The sequence below is a fragment of the Eretmochelys imbricata genome, chromosome 1 (genome assembly GCF_965152235.1).
Source record: "Eretmochelys imbricata isolate rEreImb1 chromosome 1, rEreImb1.hap1, whole genome shotgun sequence".
Taxonomy (NCBI): domain Eukaryota; kingdom Metazoa; phylum Chordata; order Testudines; family Cheloniidae; genus Eretmochelys; species Eretmochelys imbricata.
In genome coordinates, this window is record NC_135572.1 from 67,655,534 (window position 1) to 67,679,970 (window position 24,437).

A 24,437-nucleotide genomic window follows, 5' to 3' on the forward strand; every position below is an offset into this window, starting at 1 on the left:
TACCTTTAGCTTCTTAACCCTTTACAGGTGAGAGGAGCTTTCCCCTGGCCAGGAGGGATTTCAAAGGGGTTTACCCTTCCCTTTATATTTATGACACGCCCCCCAAATCTCAGCTAGGGTGAAACACTGGCTGGGATTTCTTCCTGGAGCTCTAGGAAAAACAGAGTTAATAAGACATATGCATCTCTAAATATACTACCAAGTACATAAAGACTAACAATATTTTCCACATCTCAAGGACGACTTTAACCAGTTGACTCTGGGAAACTTTCACGGGAGAGTGCATCAGCCACTTTGTTAGAAGCTCCTGAGATGTGTTGGATGTCGAAATCAAAATCTTGGAGAGCTAAACTCCACCGAAGAAGTTTTTTGTTAGTTTCCTTGACGGTGTGAAGCCACTTCAGTGCAGCATGGTCGGTTTGCAGGTGGAAACGCCGTCCCCAAACATATGGGCGTAGCTTTTCCAGAGCATAGACAATGGCGTAACATTCTTTTTCAGTGACTGACCAGTTGCTTTCCCTCTCAGACAGTTTTTTTGCTGAGAAACACTACAGGGTGGAATTCTTGATCAGGTCCTTTCTGCATTAAAACTGCTCCCACACCACGCTCGGACACATCTGTGGTTACTAGGAACGGTTTGTCAAAGTCTGGGGCCCTTAGTACAGGGTCAGACATGAGTGTCGCTTTAAGCTTGTTAAAGGCCTTCTGACACTTTTCGGTCCACTGAACAGCATTTGGCTGTTTCTTTTTGGTTAGGTCTGTCAGTGGGGCAGCGATTTGGCTGTAGTGCGGTACAAATCGTCTGTAATAACCGGCCAAGCCTAAGAAGGAGTGAACCTGTTTCTTTGACTTTGGGACAGGCCACTTTTGGATAGCATCCACTTTGGCCTTTAGGGGGCTGATAGTTCCTTGACCCACCTGGTGTCCAAGGTAAGTCACTCTGTTTAGGCCTATTTGACACTTCTTAGCCTTAACAGTTAGTCCTGCCTCCCTTATGCGCTCAAGGACTTTGTGTAGATGTTCCAGGTGGTCTGCCCAGGAATCCGAAAATATGGCCACGTCGTCAAGGTAGGCGACTGCATATTCTCCTAATCCTGCTAGGAAACCATCTACAAGTCTTTGGAAAGTGGCGGGTGCATTTCGCAGCCCGAAAGGGAGTACATTAAATTCATACAGCCCGAGATGTGTGATGAAGGCTGACCTTTCCTTGGCAGATTCATCTAGCGGTACCTGCCAGTACCCCTTGGTTAAGTCCAACGTAGAGATGAACTGGGCCCGTCCCAGTTTCTCTAATAGTTCATCTGTGCGGGGCATTGGATAGTTGTCTGGGCGAGTTACAGCATTTAGCTTACGGTAGTCCACGCAAAAACGTATTTCCCCATCTGGTTTGGGAACTAGAACCACTGGAGATGCCCATGCACTTTCAGAGGGGCGGATTACACCCATCTGTAACATATCCTGGATCTCCCGTTCTATAGCAGTTTTAGCTTGAGGAGACACCCGGTAAGGGTGGACCCTAATTGGGTGAGCATTACCTGTGTCAATGGAGTGGTATGCCCGTTCAGTCAGTCCTGGGGTGGCTGAGAACGTTGGCGCGTAGCTAGTGCACAGCTCCTGGATCTGCTGTCGCTGCATACGCCCAAGGGTCATGAAGAGGTTCACCTCTTCCACACCACCAGCACTTTTCCCTTCGTAGTAGACACCTTCAGGCCACTCAGCGTCGTCTCCTCCCTGGGCTGTAAACTGACAAACCTTTAATTCTCTGGAATAAAAGGGCTTTAGAGAATTAATATGGTACACCTTAGGCTTCCAGTTGGAGGTGGGGAATGCTATGAGATAATTAACAGCTCCCAGGCGCTCCTGGACCGTGAATGGCCCTTCCCACGATGCTTCCATTTTATGGGCCTGGAGCGCCCTTAAGACCATGACCTGGTCTCCTACTTTGAAGGAACGCTCTCTGGCATGTTTATCATACCAGGCTTTTTGCTCTTTTTGAGCATCCTGTAAGTTTTCTCTAGCAAGGGCTAAAGAGGTACGGAGGGTGTTTTGTAGGTTGGTTACAAAGTCCAGAATGTTAGTTCCTGGAGAAGGTGTAAATCCCTCCCATTGCTGCTTCACCAACTGCAATGGCCCCTTAACCTCACAGCCATATACAAGTTCAAATGGGGAAAACCCTAAACTGGGATGTGGTACAGCTCTGTAGGCAAAGAGCAACTGCTGCAACACTAGGTCCCAATCATTGGAGTGCTCATTTACAAATTTACGTATCATGGCCCCCAAAGTTCCATTAAACTTCTCCACCATGCCATTTGTTTGATGGTGGTAAGGAGTGGCAACCAAGTGATTTACCCCATGAGCTTCCCAAAGGTTTTTCATAGTTCCTGCCAGGGAATTAGTCCCTGCATCTGTGAGGATGTCGGAGGGCCAACCTACCCTGGCAAAAATGTCTGCTAGTGCCTGGCACACACTTTTAGCCCTGGTGTTGCTTAGAGCTACTGCTTCCGGCCATCGGGTGGCAAAATCCATGAAAGTCAGTATGTACTGCTTTCTTCTGGGTGTCTTTTTCGGAAAAGGACCCAGAATATCCACAGCTACTCGCTGAAATGGAACTTCAATGATGGGGAGTGGCTGGAGAGGGGCTTTGACCTGGTCTTGGGGTTTTCCCACTCTTTGGCACACCTCACAAGACTGAACATAGGTAGAAACATCCTTGCCCATTCCCTCCCAGTGGAATGACCCCCCCAAACGGTCTTTGGTCCTGTTCACCCCAGCATGGCCACTAGGGTGATCGTGGGCTAAGCTCAAGAGCTTGGCCCGGTATTTAGTTGGAACTACCAACTGTCTCTGAGGATGCCAGTCTTCCTGGTGTCCACCAGAAAGAGTTTCCTTGTATAAAAGTCCTCTTTCTACAACAAACCTGGATCGATTAGAAGAGCTGAGAGGCGGTGGGTTGCTCCGTGCCGCCGTCCAAGCTCTCTGGAGGCTTTCATCTGCTTCCTGTTCGGTCTGGAACTGTTCCCTTGATGCTGGAGACATCAGTTCCTCATGGGATTGTGGACCTAGGCTTGGTCCCTCTGGAAGCGATATAGGGGATGGAGCTGTTTCTGTTGACTGTGAACCGCTCTCCGCTGGTGCACTATGTTGGGATTCAGGCTCCGGCTGAGCCTCTTGGGTCGGGTTATTGGCTGCTGCCAGTTCAGGTTCGGTGGGGCCCTCTGGTGTTGAGGTTGCAAGTACTGGATTCAGTGCTGGCACGGGGTCTGGTGTTGGTTGTTTGGCTGGTTCCGGTTCTGGGACTGGTTCCGTCTGGGTCTCTGGGACTGGATCCACTACTGCTGTTGCAGACATTGGCCTGGGGTCCGGGTCCATCACCTCTGACCGGGTCCTGATAGAAGTTTCCGGAACAGAGCTAGGCCTCACGGCTTGTTTAGCCTGGCTGCAGGTGACCATTCCCACCCTCTTGGCCTGCTTCACATGATTGGCCAAGTCTTCCCCCAACAGCATGGGGATGGGATAATCATCATAGACTGCAAAAGTCCACATTCCTGACCAGCCCTTGTACTGGACAGGCAACTTGGCTGTAGGCAAATTGAAAGAGTTGGACTTGAAGGGTTGAATCGTCACTTGGATCTCTGGGTTGATTAAATTGGGGTCCACTAAGGAAGCATGGATAGCTGACACTTGTGCTCCGGTGTCCCTCCACGCGGTGACCTTCTTCCCGCCCACGCTCACAGTTTCCCTCCGCTCCAAGGGTATCTGGGAGGTATCTGGGCCTGTGGACCTCTGGTGTGATTCCGATGCAATGAACTGTAATCTGTTGGGGTTCTTGGGGCAGTTGGCCTTTACATGCCCCAGCTCGTTACACTTAAAACATCGTCCAGCTGACGGGTCACTGGAGCAAGGAGGGTTGCTGGAGAACGGGGTGGTGGGACGATAAGGGGTCTGGAGGGTTCTTTGGGAGGTCGGTGGGGCTTTGGGCGGCCCCCGGTAATAGGGTGTGGTCTGGGGTGGTCCCTTCTGGTCTCCGCTCCAACTGCGACCAGTTTTCTTCTTCTCTGCCACCTCCACCCATCTGGCTCCAATCTCTCCTGCCTCAATTACAGTTTTGGGTTTCCCATCTAGGATGTATCTTTCTATTTCCTCAGGAACACCCTCTAAGGATTGTTCCATTTGCATTAGGAAGGGCAAATTTACTGGAGATTCAACACTTGCTCCTGATATCCAGGCATCCCAATGTTTCACAATGTGGTAGGCATGTTGGGTAAATGACATGTCTGGTTTCCACCTTAGGGCTCTGAACCTCCGACGAGACTGCTCGGGTGTTATCCCCATTCTGACTCTCGCCTTGGATTTAAACAGTTCATACTTGTTCATGTGTTCCTTAGGCATTTCAGCTGCCACCTCAGCTAAGGGTCCACTGAGCTGCGGCCTCAGCTCTACCATGTATTGGTCAGTAGATATGTTGTACCCAAGGCAGGCCCTTTCGAAGTTTTCTAGGAAGGCCTCAGTATCATCGCCTGCCTTGTAGGTGGGGAACTTTCTGGGATGGGAAGTGGTACTTGGAGAAGGATTACTAGGGTTTGTTGGGATATTCTGCTGAGCCTTTATCTTCTCCATCTCCTCCACATACTTCCTCTCTTTTTCCTTCTCCTCCAGTTCTTTGTCCCTCGCTTCCATAGCTCTCCTGTGAGCAGCCGCTTGGTGTTGTTTTGCCTCCCTTTCTTGTTCCTTCTTCAGCCGCATGAGTTCTATCTGTCTTTCATGTTCCCTTTGTCTTTCCTCAGCCTGAAATTTGGCTAATTCGAGCTGTAGTCGAGCCGCGGATTTTGCCATTCTAACCTCTCTGTTTTTAACCAACTTTACACCCGAGGTTTAGAAATAAACAAACAAACTTGGCTGTAAAATTTTGCTGTGCTGGAATAGAATACCTATTCTCTGATAGTGATTGTCAGCCTACAGAAAAAGACAATTCCCTTGTCTCTGCTCTGGGCCCAAATTAAAGCAAAAAACCTCCAACTACTTGGAAACCTGCTTACCCAGCCCAAAGAAAAAAAAAATCCTTTTCAAACCTGTGCTCCTTGTAAAACAAAAAAATCAAAATCCTAAAAAAAAAAACCCTGCCACTTTTGCCTCCAGGCAAATGGGTAGAGCACACCCCCCCTATTTACTTTTAGGAAGAAAAGAAAAAAAAAAAACTCTGGGTTGGAAGACTGTGAATTTCCCTGCAGGAGTTAAGTACCCTGCCTCCAGGCAAAGAAAACCTGCAATTCACAAAGATAATCCCCTTTTGTCTCTGCTTGGCCACAAAGCAGAGAAAAGCCAAGCTGCTTTCAGTTTCAAAGCTGCTTTTTGGACTTCCTTTCCACAGGAAAAAAAAATTCCTTTTTAAAATCTGTATTTCTAGTTCAAAAAATCTCAACTGGATCTCAAAATGATTTCAGGTTAATCCCACCACTATGCCACCATGTCAAGGTTCCTCCCCCACTCTGAACTCTAGGGTACAGATGTGGGGACCTGCATGAAAAAACCTCCTAAGCTGGTAAAGGTAAGCTTAGGAGGTTTTTTCATGCAGGTCCCCACATCTGTACCCTAGAGTTCAGAGTGGGGGAGGAACCTTGACAAATGTAAAGGCCAGTCCTGTACTAAGAGTAGTGGACTGGATAATCCAGTAGGTCTGTTCCATCTTTAACTTCTATGATGTCATGAAAGACTATGTAAGTTATAGAAAGAGCTGGCTGGAAATTGGAAATTCTGCCCCCACACAAAATTCTGACATTTCAAAAATTGTTTTTGTCCCAAATTGTACCAAAAATATATATCACAATATTTTTCAGAACAAAATTTTCTGAAATAATTCAATTTGGAAAGGTTGAAACGATGTTTGGAACATTTCATTGAATGTCAAAAATATATTAAAATAAATATAATATATTCAAATTTATCTATGAAAATCAGGACAAAACAAAATGAAAAACTCAGAATGAAATGAAATGAGGAAGTCAAAACAAAGTACTCCACTTTGCAGTCAAATCACTTCTAAATCTTAAGTTTGTTGAAATTGACACATTGCCAGAAAAATTTTCCGTTTTAATTTAAACAACAATTTTTGATGGGAATACTATTCTGTCTTTTTACCATCTGTAATAATTTATTAATTTTTTTGGAGGTGGGAGAAAGTCAAGTTAACTATTTTATGAAAGTTTATATGCCCACTATTTTCCAGCTACCTACTCAAAAAATTGGTTATGGGGCTATATGGCTTAGCACATAACTCCTATAATAGGGCTGTCTGGAGGCAATGTTATGACACAGACATTTTAGTTAGTTTGCCTTAACTGTAAAATCTAATTTGGTTTTAACTTCTTCTAGCACGTTATATAATTTCAAAGGCTGCAAAGTTTCCTGTAGAACCTACCATCTTCAAAAGCACACAACAGCAAGCTCTGAACTATATGTTTTTAGGGCTCTGTGGGTGATAGTTGGGACACTATGTGCGCACATCAGTAGGCCTCTATAGAAGATAACAAGCTGGAAGAAGGAACTAAATTAAAAGGAAAATGTGTCAATGAAAACTATCCCAGAGTGTTTGTCTATTAAACAGACAGCCTTGCCATTCTACTGCAGCTCCACCTCAGTGGGAGCCTGCTTCAAGTACAGGAACATATTTACTGCATATTTATAGATTTCCCTTTATGTACATACAGTGTGTCTTGAGAGGAGCAGGGAGAGGGTAAGCCCTCTGGGCTTTTGCCTCCAGCATCCTTGGTCTCTTCAGTGAAGGGAAATGAACATTCTGACAATGCAATCAATGAGAGCAAGGCAATGGCACTGGAGCCTTACTGCACTGGTTTTGAACCTCTGCAAATTGAACCTAAGGAAAGGCATATTCTGCATGGTTTCTCTGCTGAGCATCATCCCTGCTCTCCATTCTCAGGATTGGTTCAGGCCCTCAACTTTTGAGATGTTTGTTTTCACATCTTGCTGAGACAGTATATCTGGTTCATGGAGGGGAAAGAATCACTGCTAATACAAGGAATTAGTCTTTGGGCTGGAAGGAGCTTCTAGTGTCCTCACAAGAAACATGATCTAATCCCCATTGGACTCAATGGACAGACTCCCAACTGACTTCAATGGGCTTTTGATCAGACCGACAGTGTTTGGTGATGGCCACAGCTCATCTAAACAGTGACAACCAGCAGATACCTGTATGACTGACTCAGGAAAAATCAGTCTTATAACGGGATATTACATGTTCTTCTGGAGACATGCTCCCTTTTCAAATCTCTCAATTGAAGGGTAAACAAAAAGAAATCTATTTTGGTCTCAACCCAGGGACAGATTGTGATGGTCCTTGTGTGGCCACAAGGAGAAGAGGAGAGTACTGGAAACCATTCCTCCTTTTGTAACCAGGCATGGGCATCCCACAATATCAGTCGCTGTGCTTTGGGCAGCCTTGGCTTGGTTTCCCAGCTGGTTTTAGTTATTTTGGACATTCTCTTGACTCTGAAGGTCCCTGGACATGGCTAAGACCTACTTATCTACTATTTCACCCTCTCTCCTCCCTGTGAAAGAGACTAGCATGTTTGTCCATCTCTTTTACAAGGGTCTTGAAAACTTGTGCTCTCCCATATAGGAGCCTGCTGATCCTTGGGAATTGAATTGGTGTTAACTTTACTCATGGAGGGAGAAGCCCTTTGAATCCACTAGATTCTTGCTCCTTGTAGTCCATGTCTGTGAAGGTCTCGTTCTTTGTGGCCATTGCCTTGGCTGTGTTACAGGGCCAGATGTTCCATGCATATTTTATTCCATATTCCACAATTATAGGTGATCCATAAACCTCACCCCAAACTTATGACAAATACATTTAACTTTTATCTCAGTAAGTCTGTCACTTCATGTGCTGTTGTTTTTTTATGCAGCCCCACCACTACCTTGGACAGGTTGGACTTCATACCTGTGGTTTTAAAAGATTAAATAAATACTAGTTAGACTGAACTAAGCTGTTTAGAAAGTGACGCATCCCTCAGCCAGAGCTGCTTCCCGCAGCTGCCATTGGCCTGGAATGGCGAACTGCAATCAGTGGGAGCTGCGATCGGCCGAACCTGCGGACACTGCAGGTAAACAACTGTCCCGGCCCACCAGCGGATTTCCCTGATTTCCCTGGGCCGCGTGCCAAAGGTTGCCGATCCCTGCAATATGTTCAGAGAACAAGAGTTACTGCTAAGTAACTCTTTCTTTCCCCTCAGAAATTGAATTAGCTTCACAAATCTTCTGCATTTACCTCATATTATTAAAATGAAATCATCTCAGTCATTCAGAATTGTCCTCCAGTTTGCAAAATTCCCACAAGAAATTCTCACTGAGTAAAAGTGCCAACTATGCTTATTTCTGCTTCACTTCAAGGGCCAGATCCTCATTTCTGTCTATAGGTAAGGGTTCTGTAAACGTACAAAGCTTCAAAAGTGTGATTTAATAATAATGAATCAAATCCAGAAGTGTTTCCCCAGGTCCAAACAAACTCCCAACATTCTGTTTTTAGAGAATCCTCTCTACATGGGATTGACCCCTCCTCCACAGCCATCTCCATGGCAGCACTCCGCTCTTCACTTCAGTTCTACAGAATGGTTCAAGGATCCATGAAGGGAGAAGGAGACGGAAGTGGGCAAGCTGGAGTAATTCAAATGTGTTCAATTGAGGCATCTGGCTTTTTACTCCAGTGTAACTGAGATCAGTATCTGTACTCAGGACTTTTCAAAAAAGAATTAGTAAGTTCATTACCATTCTTAATACTTGGTGACACATATATTTCAAGCGTGCTGAACTATATACTAATTTCCAATGATTCATTTGACAATTTTCTATCAATAGCTATAATTTACATTTACATGCTTGCTTTATTTTCCCTCTTAATTTGTTTACCTGCAGTGTGCCTTCACCTCATTCCTCTTGCTCTTTTTGCTTACCTTGGACTATCTCATTTTATCAAGCAAGAATTTAGAATTTAACCTTTATTGCTTTCCTGCCACCCTTCCCACTCATCCTCTCCAAAATAACATAATTCCTGGAGTTGAATAATTTTCTTCTCCCCCAGTGTAAATCCAAGGTACTTCTGTTGATGTTGGTGGAGTTACATCAGTATTATGCTGGTGTCTGTGAGAGTAGAATCAGGACCTTTGTCTTGTTAAGTTTAGCAAACAACATACTTAGGTTCTTTAAATCAGAATATTTACTTGTATTCTACTGCCAGGCTCCTTATACACTGTTTCTAATAACTTCTGTAATCATTCTTAATAAACTCTTTCAAATTAGATATCTATTTCATCACTGATCAGGAAATACGTCTTAAATTAATCTATTGGTAAAGTGCTGTGTAAGTTTACAGAACTGCTGTTTAATAATAATCAGCCAAACTGAGCAGTGCTTTGCCAGGTTCATTCATACTCCCAGCAGTCCTCTCTTTCTTTGAATCCCACAGAGAGTTCTCATGGGCCCAAAGATCCATGCAGGAAAGGGAAGAGGGAGAGGCAGTGGGCAGGCTGGGAGAGGACTGAGTAGACTTGAGAGGGGGACATATATTTTTCCCACAGATACCGTGGAGTCACCCGCAAAAAGACAATGCAGACCTAGACAGTATTTCCTTTCCACACCCCCATCTCCACTTCAAACCAGGGGGTGCTACCACTCTCCCAGTACCCCTAGTTCCAGCACCTATGCTAGCAAGTGACCCACACACAAATGCTGCAGAGAAAGCAAAAAGAACCCAAGGTCACTTCCAATCTGACCAGGGGGATAATTCCTTCCTGATCCCATATATGGCAATCAGTTAGACCTTGAGCAGGTAAGCAAGAGCCAGCCAGCCTAGCACCTGAAAGAGAGAATGGTCAATGCCACCTCCCCATCCAATGTCCTATCTACAGCCATGGCCATCCCTTATGCTTCAGAGGAAGAAGACCAATCCTCCCATTCCCAGTATACATTGAGGTTGGGGAATCCTTTCCTGACCCCTTCAGGTGGTCAGCTGAAGCATGAGCTTTTAGAAACATAAGACATAAACCAGAAGTGAGCCCCATAGCTGCTCAACCCTGCTCCCTATCATCATAATCCCCCGTCATACAATTAAACTATAAATTTGTCCAGATCTCTCTCAAAACTAATTAAGTTGTTTGCCCCTAAAACTCCTTTTCAGAGATTGTTCCAGAACCTCACCCCTCTCATGGTTTGAAACCTCTTTCTAATTCCCAGACTGAATTTGTTCATGGCCAATTTATACCCATTTGTTCTTTTGTCAGCATTGTCCTTTAGCTTAAATAGCTCTTCACCCTCCCTGTTGTACTCACTTTAATGTATTTATATACCACAGGCATGTCCCCCTCAGCCTTCTTTTTCTAGGCTAAACAAGTCATGAACTTTCAGTCTCCTGTTGTAATATAGGCCTTCTATTCCTTTGTCATCCTAGTAGCTCTTCTCTGCATCTGTCCCAGTTTGAATTAATCTTTCTTGAACACTGGTGACCAGAATTATACATAGTATTCCAAATGAGGTTTTACCAGTGCTGTGTACAACGGCATTAATACTTCTGTGTTGATACTGGAAATGCTTTGCCTGATACATCTTAGGATCACATTTGCCTTTTTCACAGCCACATCACACTGATGGCTTATAGTCATGCTATGATCAATCCACACACCCATAGTCTGTCTCCTCCTTTGTTGCTTCCAACTGATGATCCCTCAACTTGTAGCAGAAATTATTATTATCAGACCCTAAATGCATGACCTTGCATTTTGTACTATTGAACTTCATTCCATTTCTATCACTCCAAACTTCAAGATTGTCCAGTTTTTCCTGTATAATATTCCGATCCTCCTCTGTTTTGACAATGCCTCCCAACTTTGTGTCATCAGCAAATTTCATTAGCACACTCCTATTTCTTGTGACTAGGTCACTAATAAAAATATTGGGGAAAAAATGGATTCTTGAGGAACTCCACCAGTAACCTCCCTCCAATCGGATAGTTTACCTTTCTGCACAACCCATTGCGTCTCCCCTGTAGCCAATTCCTTATCCACCTTACATTCTTGTACAAATAGCCAGCTTCTCTAATTTAGGTACTAATTTCCCATGTGGTTCCATGTCAAATGTTTTATTGAAGCCCAAGTATATCAGATCTATTGCATTTCCTAAAAAAAAGAAAGTGATTTTCTCAAAGAAGGAAATCAGATTAGTCTGGCATGATCTATTTTGGTAAACCTATATTGCTTTATGGCCTTTTATTGTTTATCTCATTGAATTTAATTATTCTTTCCTTCATTATTTGTTCTAAAGCTTTGCATACCACTGAGGTGAGAATAATTGTTCTGTAATCACCCAGGTAACGTTTGCCCCCTTTCTTAAACATAGGTATAATGGTAGCCATTCTCTAGTCATATGGTACTACCCCCAAATAGACAGATTTAATTAATATCCTTTCTACCAGACAAATATTCTCATGTGGCAGTTCTTTCAGTATTTTGGGATACACATTATCTCCCCTCACCACACCCGGTCTGAGCACCTGAGGTTCTTCAATTTTTTTTTTCCACCTCAGATCTGGCCACTTCTATTTCTACACATTCATTTCCATCAGCTGTCCTGTCTTCATGCCCATGTTCCATATTATCATCCTTACCCAAAAAATGAGGCAAAGTATGTATTTAATTTTTGGGGGCATCTTTAAACTTCTTTCCATTCACACAGCATAGCAGCGCAACCTTTCTCTTCCTTATTCTTTTTTTTACTGATATAGCTAAAAACCCTCTTATTATTTATTTTAATTTCCTTGTAAAGAGTTATTTCAACTTGACTTTTAGCATTTCTCACTTTATTCCTACATTTTCTAACCTCCAAGATGTAGCTTTCTTTGCTGATCAATCCTTTTTTTTTTTTTATTTCCTATAGTATCTCGGCTTACTTCGAATAACCTTTTTGAGATGTAACAGCCGCGTTAGTCTGTATTCGCAAAAAGAAAAGGAGTACTTGTGGCACCTTAGAGACTAACCAATTTATTTGAGCATAAGCTTTCATAAGCTACAGCTCACTTCATCGGATGCATACTGTGGAAACCGATGAAGTGTGCTGTAGCTCACGAAAGCTTATGCTCAAATAAAGTGGTTAGTCTCTAAGGTGCCACAAGTACTCCTTTTCTTTTTGAGATGGTTAATTCTTACAGCTGGATCTGGAGCCTTTCCTTACAAATTTTTTTCCCTCTGCTTGGGATTCAAATTTCAAATAGTTTTTGTAGAGTTGATCTGAAGAATTTCCACACCCTCTCCAAATTTAAGTCCTTGAGCTCTTGAGTCCAGTTGACGACTTTAATCAATTCCCTTAATTTCCCAAAGTCTATCCCAACACATCCCTCAGCCTGCACTGCTTCCCGCAGTCCCCATTGGCCTGGAGTGGCAAACCATGGCCAGTGGGAACAGTGATCGGCCAAACCTGCGGACGTGGCAGGTAAACCAACTGTCCCGGCCTGCCAGGGGGCTTACCCCTTGGTGAGCCGCGGGCCAAAGGTTTCCAATCTCTGGTACATCCTTTTGAAATCGAAAACCATAGCGGATGACATGGTTATGATTATCGTTCCATTTAAATTTTAAACTGGATCAATTCATGATAATTCAATCCAAGGTTATTTCCTACAACCAGCTCTTCTATGATGTCCTCACTACTTACCCACACAAAGTTTAAAATTGTATTGCCTCTTGTTGATTCAGTGAGAATTTGATGAATAAAACAGTTGTATATCACATCAACTAATAACTAAACCCTACCAATATTAGTATGATTTATTTTCCAGCCTATATCTTGGAAATTAACATCTCCTATGATAGCACAATTGCACAATTCCCAATAGCATTTCTCGCTCTAATAATTTTTAAGAGATTTCTATCTTCATTCAAGTCAGACCCTGCACACCCCTGACACTATCCCACACTTTTTTACAATTCTTCCCCAAAGTGATTTTTACTCAAACACATTGTTTTGTCCATACTCTTACTATGTATTTCTTTACAGTTTGCCACTTTGATGATATCCGACACTACCTCACCACCTGTCCTCCTGTCTTTCCTAAACAGCACATACCATTCAATACCTGGTTTCAGAGTAACAGCCGTGTTAGTCTGTATTCGCAAAAAGAAATGGAGTACTTGTGGCACCTTAGAGACTAACCAATTTATTTGAGCATGAGCTTTCGTGAGCTACAGCAAGTGCATCTGATGAAGTGAGCTGTAGCTCACGAAAGCTCATGCTCAAATAAATTGGTTAGTCTCTAAGGTGCCACAAGTACTCCATTTCTTCATTCAATACCTGTATTCCAATCATGAGTGCTATTCCACCATGTTTCTGTAATCCCTATAACATTTAGTTTGACTTCATGTAGCAGTAGTTCCAGTTCCTTCATTTTATTTCCCAGACTTTTTGCCTTCGTGTACAAGTATTTCCAATATTTCCCTCAGACCTCACCAAGTTCCCTAGCCAGATTAGGTATAGTCCTTTCATTAAATGTAACACCTATCTGACTACTACTCCAATAAATATTTGTACTTTCTTTTTGCCTTGCTGTCCATATTCTTACATTCTGGTGTTCCACTATCCCTTACAGTATCTTCATTTAGCTTATTTTCCTTTTCTTGTGTACTGAAGCAAGGCATGAGATTTTATGAGTCTCTCCTAACCTTCTTCCCTCATCTCCTAGTTTAAAGGCTTTCTTATCAATTGTGCCACCCTTGATCCCAGAAGGTTAATATCCTGAGTACTCAAGTGGAGTCTATCAGTCAAAAATTATCTTTCTATGAATGCCTCCCAATGGTCAGTCCTTCCAAAGCCTTCCTCATGAACCAATCCTTGAGCCATCTGTTGATCTTCATTTTCTTGTCAAACTTTCACCTTCTTTCTCTAGGGACTGGAAGTTTTCCACTAAAAATAACCTGAGCTTCCACTTTTTAAAGTGTCTTACCTAGTTGAATGTAGCCATCCTTGATCCATTCCACTGGGAACAGAGCAGTGTCATTTGATCCAACATGTAGCACAATCATGGGTTTCCTCCCTCTTCCATTAGGAACCTCTTCAGCCTCACATCCACATCTCATCTCCTGGCAGACAGAACACTCTCCTATTCTCTGGGTCCGGTGACAGACCTGCCAATTCTTCTGAGTATGGACTTACCGATCACATAGACCTGTCTCTTCCTGATATTAATATGAATCTGTCTTATGTTCTCTCTCGCAGTCCCCTCTAATGAGTCATCCTCATTTTTTCCTTATGCTCCGATCCCTGGCTATCTCCATCATCTCTTTCTCTCTTCTGCAGGGACTCACCAACAACCACACACCACACAACAAAATCACTAACCCAGGAACCTATCCTTGCAACAAAGCCCATTGCCAACTGTGTCCACACATCTATTCAGGGGACACCATCATAGGGCCTAATCACACCAGCCACACTATCAGAGGCTCGTTCACCTGTGCATCTACCAATGTGATATACGCATCATGTGCCATGTACATTGGCCAAACTGGACAGGCTCTACGTAAAAGAATAAATGGACACAAATCAGACGTCAAGAATTATAACATTCAAAAACCAGTCAGAGAACACTTCAATCTCTTTGGTCATTCGATTACAGACCTAAAAGTGGCAATTCTTCAACAAAAAAACTTCAAAAACAGATTCCAATGAGAGACTGCTGAATTGGAATTAATTTGCAAACCGTATACAATTAACTTAGGCTTGAATAAAGACTGGGAGTGGATGGGTCATTACACAAAGTAAAACTATTTCCCCTTGTTTATTTCCCCTCCTACTGTTCTTGTAAAGTGCTGGAAATGGCCCACCTTGATTATCACTACAAAAGGTTTTCCCCCACCCCGCATCCCGTCCCTTCTCTCCTGCTGGTAATAGCTCACCTTTCTTGATCACTCTTGTCACAGTCTGTATGGTAACACCCATTGTTTCATGTTCTCTGAGTATATAAAATCTCCCCACTATATTTTCCACTGTATGCATCCGATGAAGCGCACTGTAGCTCATGAAAGAGTATGCTCAAACAAATTTGTTAGTCTCTAAGGTGCCACAAGTACTCTTTTTTTTTAATGGATACAGAGTAACATGGCTGCTACTCTGATATCTAATTCCTCACAGTTTGTTTTGGACTTAACTATCTTGAGTAATTTTGTATCTTCTGCAAACTTTGCCGACCCACTGTTTATCCCCTTTTTCCAGATCACTTATGACTATGTTGAACAGCAGTGGCCCGAGTACAGATCTTTGGACCCATTATTTACTTCTCTCCATTGTGAAAAATGAACATTTATTCCTACTCTCTGTTTCTTATCTTTTAACCAGTTACTGATCCATGAGAGGACTTTTATTCCTATATTGTTTAAGAGTTTTTGCACTTTGTCAAATGCTTTCTGGATGTCCAAGTACACTATATCAACTGAATCACCCTTGTCCACATGCTTGTTGACCCCCCTCAACTCCAATTCCAGCAGACTGGTGATGCATGATTTCCCTTTACAAAAGCTGTGTGGTTGACTCTTCACCAACATATCATGTTTACCTATGTGTCTGATAATTCTGTTTTTTACTATAGATTCAACCATTTTGAATGATACTGAAGACAGGCTTACCAGCCTACAAATGTCAGAATTGTCTCTTGAGTCTTTTTAAAAATTACTGTTAATTAGCTACCCTCCCATCATCTAGTATAGGTGCTGATTTAAGTAATTGGTTACATACCACAGTTAGCAGTTTTGCAATTTCATATTTGAGTTCCTTCAGCACTCTTGGGTGAATACCATCTGGTCCTGGTGACTTATTACTGTTTATTTTATCCATTTGTTCCAAAACCTCCTCTACTGACACCTCAATCCAGGACAGTTCCTCAGATCTGTCACCTAAAGAGAAAGGCTTAGGTGTAGAGAATGTCCCCTGTATCCTTTGCAATGAACCCCAATGAAAAGAATTAATTTAGCTTCTCTGCAACTGCTTTGTCTTCCTTAAGGGTTCCTTTAGCACCTTCATTGTCTAGAGGTTCCACTGATTGCTTGGCAGGCCTCCTGCTTCTGATGTACTTGGGGGAAAAATGTTGTTAGTTTTTTGTGCTTAGCTAGTTGGTCTTCAAACTCTTTCTTGACCTTCTTTATTATACTTTTACAATGGAAATGCTATAGTTTATGTTTCTTTCTATTTTTCTCAGTAGGATCTGACTTCCAATTTTTAAGGATGCCTTTTTGTCTCTGACTACCTCTTTTACTCTTCTGTTTAAGCAGGGTGACATATTTTTGACCTCTTACTATTTGTTGTTGTTGTTTATTATTTAGGTTATACATTTAGTTTGAGTCTTTATTATGGTGTTTTTAAGTAGTCTCTATGATGTTTGTATGCATTTGACCCTTGTGACTATTCCTTTAATTTCTGTTTAACTAGTGTCCTAATTTTTGTGCACCTCCCCCTTTTGCAGTTAAATGCTATTATGATGGGTTTCTTTGGCATTTCCCCGCCTAAAAGGGTGTTAAAATTAATTACACTGTGGTCCCTGTTACTGAGTTGTTCAGCCATATGCACTTCTTAGACCAGATTCTGTGCTACACTTAGGACTAAATCAAGAATTGCCTCTCCCCTTGTGAGTTCCAGAACAAGCAGCTCCAAGAAGCAGTCATTTATGGTGTCCAGAAATTTTATTTCTGCCTCCCTTCCTGAGCTGACATATACTCAGTCAATACAAGGACAGTTGAAATCCCCCGTTGTTATTGTGTTTTCTGCCTCTGTAGCCTCTTTGATCTCCCTGAGCATTTCACAATCACCATCACCATCTTGACCAGATATTTGGTAGTATATTCCTACTGCTCTGTTCTTATTGTTTAAGAATGGGATTTCTATCCATAGAAATTCTATGGTACGATTTGATTCATTTAAGATTTTTACCATATTTGACTCTATGCTTTCTTTCACATACATTGTGCCACTCCCCACCAGCACTGCCTGTCTGTCATTTCTACATATTTTGTAAACTTGTATTACCATGTTTCACTGATTATCCTCATTCCACCAAGTTTCCATGATGCCTGTTATATAACTATTTTCATTTACTGCCAGACACTGTAGTCATCCATCTTAGTATTTAGACTTCGAGCATTTGTAGATAATCAGTTGTACTTTTTGTCAATAAACAGTTGCTTGCCTTCATGTGTTATATATTTAAATGGGACTCTTTTATCTATGACTGTTCCCATGCCTTCTCAAAGGTCCAGAGAGGCCCAGGCCAATTCCAGCTTTTGAGGCCCCTAGCCATAAAAAAAAAAAATGGCCACACATGGTCTAATCTTGTGCCATCGGAACCGATATATTTTATTAATATTTATGAACATTTTTAATCTTTAATATGACAAAATCTATATCAGTTAACAAAAAAATTAGGTCTTTTATCAAATCATATCTCTTATTTGCTTTAATTTGCAGGTCTAAGCTGAGAGAGTGTCACATTTTGGTCCGATCGGGATGCGCATAAAAACAAGTTGTGAAACTTACCAAATGCCAAAAAGTTAACTAGTGTCTAAATTCGAGGCCCCCTTTAAGCTCGAGGCCCAGGCCAAATGGCCCTCCTGAGCCCCACTCTGATTGGCCCTGACTGTTCCTTACTAGCTCCTGTTTGTACTTTACCAGGATATACATTTCCCACTTTAATAAATTCATCCCTAAGGGATGTCTCTGCCTGAACTGTGTGCTTCTCCACACCTGGCAGCGTTTCCTCTTTATTTCTGAATTTCTATTTTCATATTTAAAAACATGACTTTTTTCTAAAACTGGGTATTCCATATTCTTTTCCATCTTGTAGAAACTTCTCATTTATAATTTAGTTACATAGGAACATAGCTATGTACAGTGCTTTAAAACAGTTCTAATATGCTCAAGATTAATTTGTTCATTCCAATGGTCTTCAAATATAAAGGGGAGATTACGATATTGTAACCCTAAACTCTAGAACTACAGGGTTACTTGTTAGAATCATGCTGACTTGCTGTGTGCTCTTATAGTAAAATTGTCAAAAGACAGATATTCAGAACTAGAATTGTCTGAACACTCCAATTTTCACACCATGAGGAAAACAGAATTTTGCTCTTTTCCTAAATTCAACAGTTTCCAAAAATGGTTCAGGAGGTTTTAGTCCTATCTTTTATTTCTGTACCTTCTGTAAGGAATCACTGTGTATGGAGCTGTTTGATGAAGCCAAAAAAATAAAAAAAGGGGAAAGGCAACAAAGAGATGTGCATCCAAGTATGATACCTCTGTTCAAACTGATAACATAGCTGTGTTTATTATTTCTTGTTTATGTGCCAATACAGATCAGTAGCCATGCAAAGCTTTAAAGGTTGAGCTGAGGTTCACAGATACTGTAAAGCATTAAAGATGGGGCTGTCTGTACCAAAGCTATTATATATTCAGCTAATCTCTATATTATTTAGGGTAATTTGTATATATATATAAATACATTTTGCTAGTGCTGCTGTTGAAAAGTTGTCTGGATCTGTTTTGTTCATCCACTTTACAATTTTAACAACTTTGTTTAGGTCACCACTTTTCCTATCATAAGAGGCTCAGCTTCTTCAACTTCTCTTATTAATCTTTAATACCTTCTGCTTTCAAGGGTAATATTGTATTTCTAGCTTTGATATGATAACCAATGTAATACACACTACTCAATGTGACATGTAAATAAAAGAATATACAGTAACAGTTATACCACCTTGTTGTTTTTTTTTTATACTGTGCCTTTAGCAACACAATCCATCCATCACCTACTTCACCTTGTTCATGGTAACCTTGATACATGGCATAGGACTTCACAGATTTTCCTACAATAAAACTCAATCAGTTGTCAGTATGCCATAGACCAGGGATAGGCAACCTTTGGCACGTGTCCCATCAGTGAAATCAGCTGGTGGGCTGAGCTGGTTTGTTTACCTGCAGCGTCCGCAGGTTTGGCCGATCACAGGTCCCACTGGCCACGGTTCACCATTCCAGACTAATGGGGGGCTGCAGGAAGTGGCAGCCAGCACGTCCTTTGGCCCACCCCACTTCCCGCAGCCCCCATTGGCCAGGTAAACAAACCGTCCCGGCCCGCCAGCGGATTTCCCTGACAGGCCACGTGCCAAAGGTTGCCGATCCCTGCCATAGACTCTCCCATTTAGCACTTATGCCTCCATCCTTTCTTATAAGACTTTTTTTTTTTAAAATCACTTTCCCTGACTGAACTGCACAGATAATTGTTACCTGGGGTTCTTTCAACCCAAAGCTCTTGGTAACTTTTACTCTGTGCGAGGTGGTGTCAGGAAATAAATCAGGGGAGACACGGCTGTCCGACCGATAGATGGCTGGCACAAACAGGACAACACAAGAGTGCTTTCACTTAAAGCACTTTACTTAGTCTTTACTTAGTCTCAAGGACTTACACACGTCCACAACAGGTTAGTAAAACACCCTTGATAATTGCCAAAGCTGAGTGTGGCTCTTGTCTGCCCATCTGCCCCTGGGCAGATGTATCCAGAGGGAGAGTTCAAAAGAGTCCAACCACCTCAAACTTTCCCCCCTTATTTATACATTAGTAATAGAATGATATGTCTCTTAAACAAAACTTGTTAAGCAAGCAGTTCCAATGGGCAAGCAAGAGGCTTCCTTCTGATTCCTGATTAACCAGGTGTGGGTTTTTCCCAGAGTTTGCAGCCTTGAGACCCTGTTAGACACATTCCTGAGGGCATATCCTGCTCTTCTAAGATGCATGTATCAGCAACTTCAACACAATTCTTATCAGTGGGGTCAAGCTGCCCTTTATGCGGCACCCAAAGCCCCCTCCCCTCCTGCCTTGGTCAAGCTGAGTCTGTGACATGGCCAATTTACAGCCTGCTGACTTGGCTGCTTTTAGCAATAAGCCATAGTGGTTTCAATCACTTTACTGGTTTGCTGACATTTCCCCGTAAAATAATGATCTCGATTTTTTCTTTTAATATTTATTTCCTAAGATTTTCAAATTCATAGAATAAAAATTATACTATTACAAAGCATGGTTCATACAATACTACTGCAGAAAAATACATCAACAGAATTACCAGTATTCCGGGAGGAAAGTATACAGCCAGTGCAACAGAACAAAGTTATATATAATACAGTCAACATAGGTTGATATATCCTGCAACAGAGGTATCATTGTTCAATTGACTGGCTACCCAATGTATGTCCTTATTAGAAATAACTGCAAGGTGGTGCCTTGTTTATAAGAAAGTACTGCTTTACCAATATAAATGTGTGCAATACGCTTTCTTTCTGAAGCTTTATTGTAAGAAGTTTAGTCTATTCAGATTAGTAAAGCAATATGCTGGGTTTACAATGTAAGTTAATTTGATTTTTTTTACCAGAACATTAAGTCACAGGTTTAAGCTTCACTTTCAATTTCTCTTTGGGTTCACTAACAAAATGATGAAGTGGGTTGTGGGAATGTAATGGGTATTTAGATGAGGGACTCTATTTAGACTATTAACTAACCGCTTTGTGCCAATATAGTAAAGAGGTTCAGCACAATGCCTGTGCCCCACACATGCCCTAAAGCCCCACTGTCCCAATATGTCAACCCTTTTCCTTTCCCAACTCATTATACTTCATTTTTCTCCCATGCCTATTTTTAAAAGAAAAACAATAAAATACCAAACAACTCTTAACACAATAATCAGCTCATTTATCCAGGCCAGAATTTGTTTGATTCTAACAAACTAAACGTACTCCTTGTTAAGGACTGTCAATGTATTCAATGGTTTTGTACTGGTGCAGCAGATCAGAAATTGGTCTGCTGCAATATTTGTATTTCATAGCTACGATATGTTAAAGTTAAAAAAACTGGACAGGTATGCTGGGTTTTTTCCAGGTGAATGTAATTTGAGTATTGAATAAAAGGTAACCAAATATCTAAGTATCTGTCCTCTGTCCATTTTCCTTGAATCAGTAAATTTTGTATCCAGTACAACAGCCTCCTGTTTCTAGTCCGACAGACTAAACTAGCTGCTAGCCGTGCTGGGGCTGGGTGATAAAGAGCGAAGAGTATCAGCTGCAAAAAGTGTAGTAATATGTGATCAGAGCTTGGAAAAAGCTGAGCCACATACACCTTTTGTACACTGGCCATCTGCACCCACACCCATACCCAGCTCTCCAGATACCTCCACCCCACTGGCAAAACGTCAGCCTCCACTCACACTTATCAAAGCCTCCAGGTCCCTTCTAGGTCCCAACAGGCTCCTGATCCCAAACCAGCTATCAAATCCATGAGAATTTAGACATCTGACAAAGTCCTGACCTCACAATCCAGCCACCAAACCATCTCAACCTTCATCTCTACAGTATAAAATGCAGGGTGTTGAAGATATATTTAAAATACTATCTGCTTTACATATAAAAACAATTCTTACCAAGATCTGAACTTGATCCACTGATATTGTACCACTGCAATGCTGACCAGTAATAGGGTGTGACCCATCACCAAACCCCACTGACACTGAAGTAAACTGTTAGCCAATACATGTATATTAGATGTGTTATATACCACATGAAGGGATACTGCATATATGGTATCACATATATATATGCATGCATGTTCATATACTTTTTATATATAAAGTGTTGAGAAGTTATGTTAACTGAATGTATTATGCTCTCCTCACAATTCTGTTCACACAAGTCAAGTATCCCACAATACTTGCAAAGCTGAAGTCAGTTTTGGCATCAGAAAACAGTAAGCCTGTTAAATCCAAGATACATGAATGGTTTGTCCTAGCACAGGTTGGGATGTGCCTTTACACTCTACTGGTTTGCAATGTAGTATCTAAAACAGAGATAAGAAAAGTACAGAACAAAACAAGGTAGGGAACTGTTATGAACTGGTGGATTGGAATTTAGTGATGTGTAAAGAGTTTTTAACTTCTAAAATCATGCTATAAATACTACTAGCTGGAATGCATATCTTTGAAGCACAATATGCTGCAAGATAAGAATTGCTGCTGTACAGAGAGTATGTATGTATCCTTTTCATATTGTACTGCTTTGTCTTTAGATAATGCATTTAACGAAGTTCAGATTCTTCTCTTGAAAATTTTTAAAGGACGAACCATGGGCATAGTCCAACAATTGGCTATACCTTTTAGTCAGTAGAACTTCCACTGACTTGCTTTACTCTATATTGCATAAGGCCGTTGGAGAGGCAATTGTTAAAAGCAGAAAACCTGACATCTTCCTTATTGAAATACAAATCCAGTCTCCCAGGATTCAGACTGGAAGTGCCATTTTTCAATAGAGACATATATTAAGGTCCTAACTAGGGATGGTCAAAAAACTAGGATTTCCTTTCTGTACAAAACTTTCCCCCAATTTTCCAGTTTGTCAACAAAATTATTCCAAATGAAAAACGGGGGAAAAGTTAGGGAGAGAAAGGGTGAAAGAATCAAAGAACCTCTTGTGCCAGGCTATACAAATACCACACTGGGCCCAAAGGGGTTAGCAGGCAATACTAGGCAATACTAGGCCTGCTGAGCATGCTCTGACTGAAGGAGCTTGTTACAGGGAATTCAGAAGCCCAGGAAAAGAGTGGACAAGTGGCAGGAGGGAGGAATCCTTCTCCAGAAAACCAGACAGGAGATTGAGCCTGAAACAGGACCACAGAGCAATAAGGCCCAAAAGCAATGCCACCACCTGCTTTGAGAAAAGGAAGGTCCAGCAGGGCCCTCCTCCATTGGACTCTTTTTTGTTAAGTAATTGACTGTTTGAACTGGGGCTGTGAAGCGATTAAAAAAATTAATCACCATTAATCACACGATTAAAAAAATTAATTGTGTGATTAATTGCACTGTTAACAACAGAATACCATTTATTTTAAATATTTTGGATGTTTTCTACATTTTCAAATATATTAATTTCAGTTACAACACAGAATACAAAGTGTACAGTGCTCACTTTATATTTATTTTTTATTACAAATATTTTCACTGTAATAAACAAAAACATGGTATTTTTCATTTCCGCTCATACAAGTACTGTAGTGCCATTTCTTTATCCTGAAAGTTGAACTTACAAATGTAGAATCATGTACCAAAAAACCTGCGTTCAAAAATAAAACAATGTAAAACTTTAGAGCCTACTTCTTGGTCAGCCAATCACTCAGACAAACAAGGTTGGTTAAAATTTGTGGGAGATAATGCTGCCTGCTTCTTGTTTACAATGTCACCTGAAAATGAGAAGAGGAATTCGCATGGCACTGTTGTAGCTGGCATTGCAAGAAATTTATGTGCCAGATGCGCTAAAGATTCATATGTCCCTTTATGCTTCAACCACCATTCCAGAGGACATGCTTCCATGCTGATGATGGGTTCTGCTTGATAACGATCCAAAGCATATTCATTTTCATCATCTGAGTCTGCAGAAGGTTGATTTTCTTTTTTGGTGGTTTGGGGTCTGTAGTTTCCACATTAGAGTGTTGCTCTTTTAAGACTTCTAAAAGCATGTTCCACAGTTCATCCCTCTCAGATTTTGGATGGCACTTCAGATTCTTAAACCTTGGGTCGAGTGCTGTAGCTATTTTTAGAAATCTCACATGTGTGGACTTGTAAGCTCTAAAGTTTTACACTGTTTTGTTTTTGAATGCAGTTATGTAAACCAAAACAAAAATTTGCATTTGTAAGTTACATTTTCAGAATAAAGAGATTGCACTTCAGTACTTGTATGAGGTGAATTGAAAAATACTGTTCCTTTTGTTTATCATTTTACAGTGCATATATTTGTAATCAAAAATAATATTAGAAAGTGAGCACTGTGCACTTTGTATTCTGTGTTGGAATTGAAATAAATATATTTGAAAATGTAGAAAACATCCACAAATATTTAATAAATTTCAATTGGTAGTCTATTGTTATAAGTGCAATTAATTGTGATTACATTTTTAATCACGATTAATTGTTTTGACTTAAGCACGTGAGTTAACTGGGATTAATTGAAAGCCCTCGTTTGAACTATAGGGGCCACAGTTCAAACTGAAGGGACATCTAGATAGGAAGTAGCCCAGGGAAGTGGACTTAGACTTTCTGCAAGGAGGATCCTGCTGATTCTTGCTTCCCATAGGGCCCCGGGATGGGACCCAGTGGAGATTGAGGTCTCAGGTTCCCCTACCATACCCCTTAAGGTCCGAGGCCTAGAAGCAGGTGGAGAGCAGAAGTTTCCCGGCTTTGGGTGAGGAATAGGCACCTCTATCACCCTAACAGAGTGGCAAGGAACTAGAAATGGTTAGTATGCTAACCACTAGGCCACCTGGTCATCCAACCACACTTTGATAACCCCACCCCGGCCCTAATTTAGCTTTGATTCTG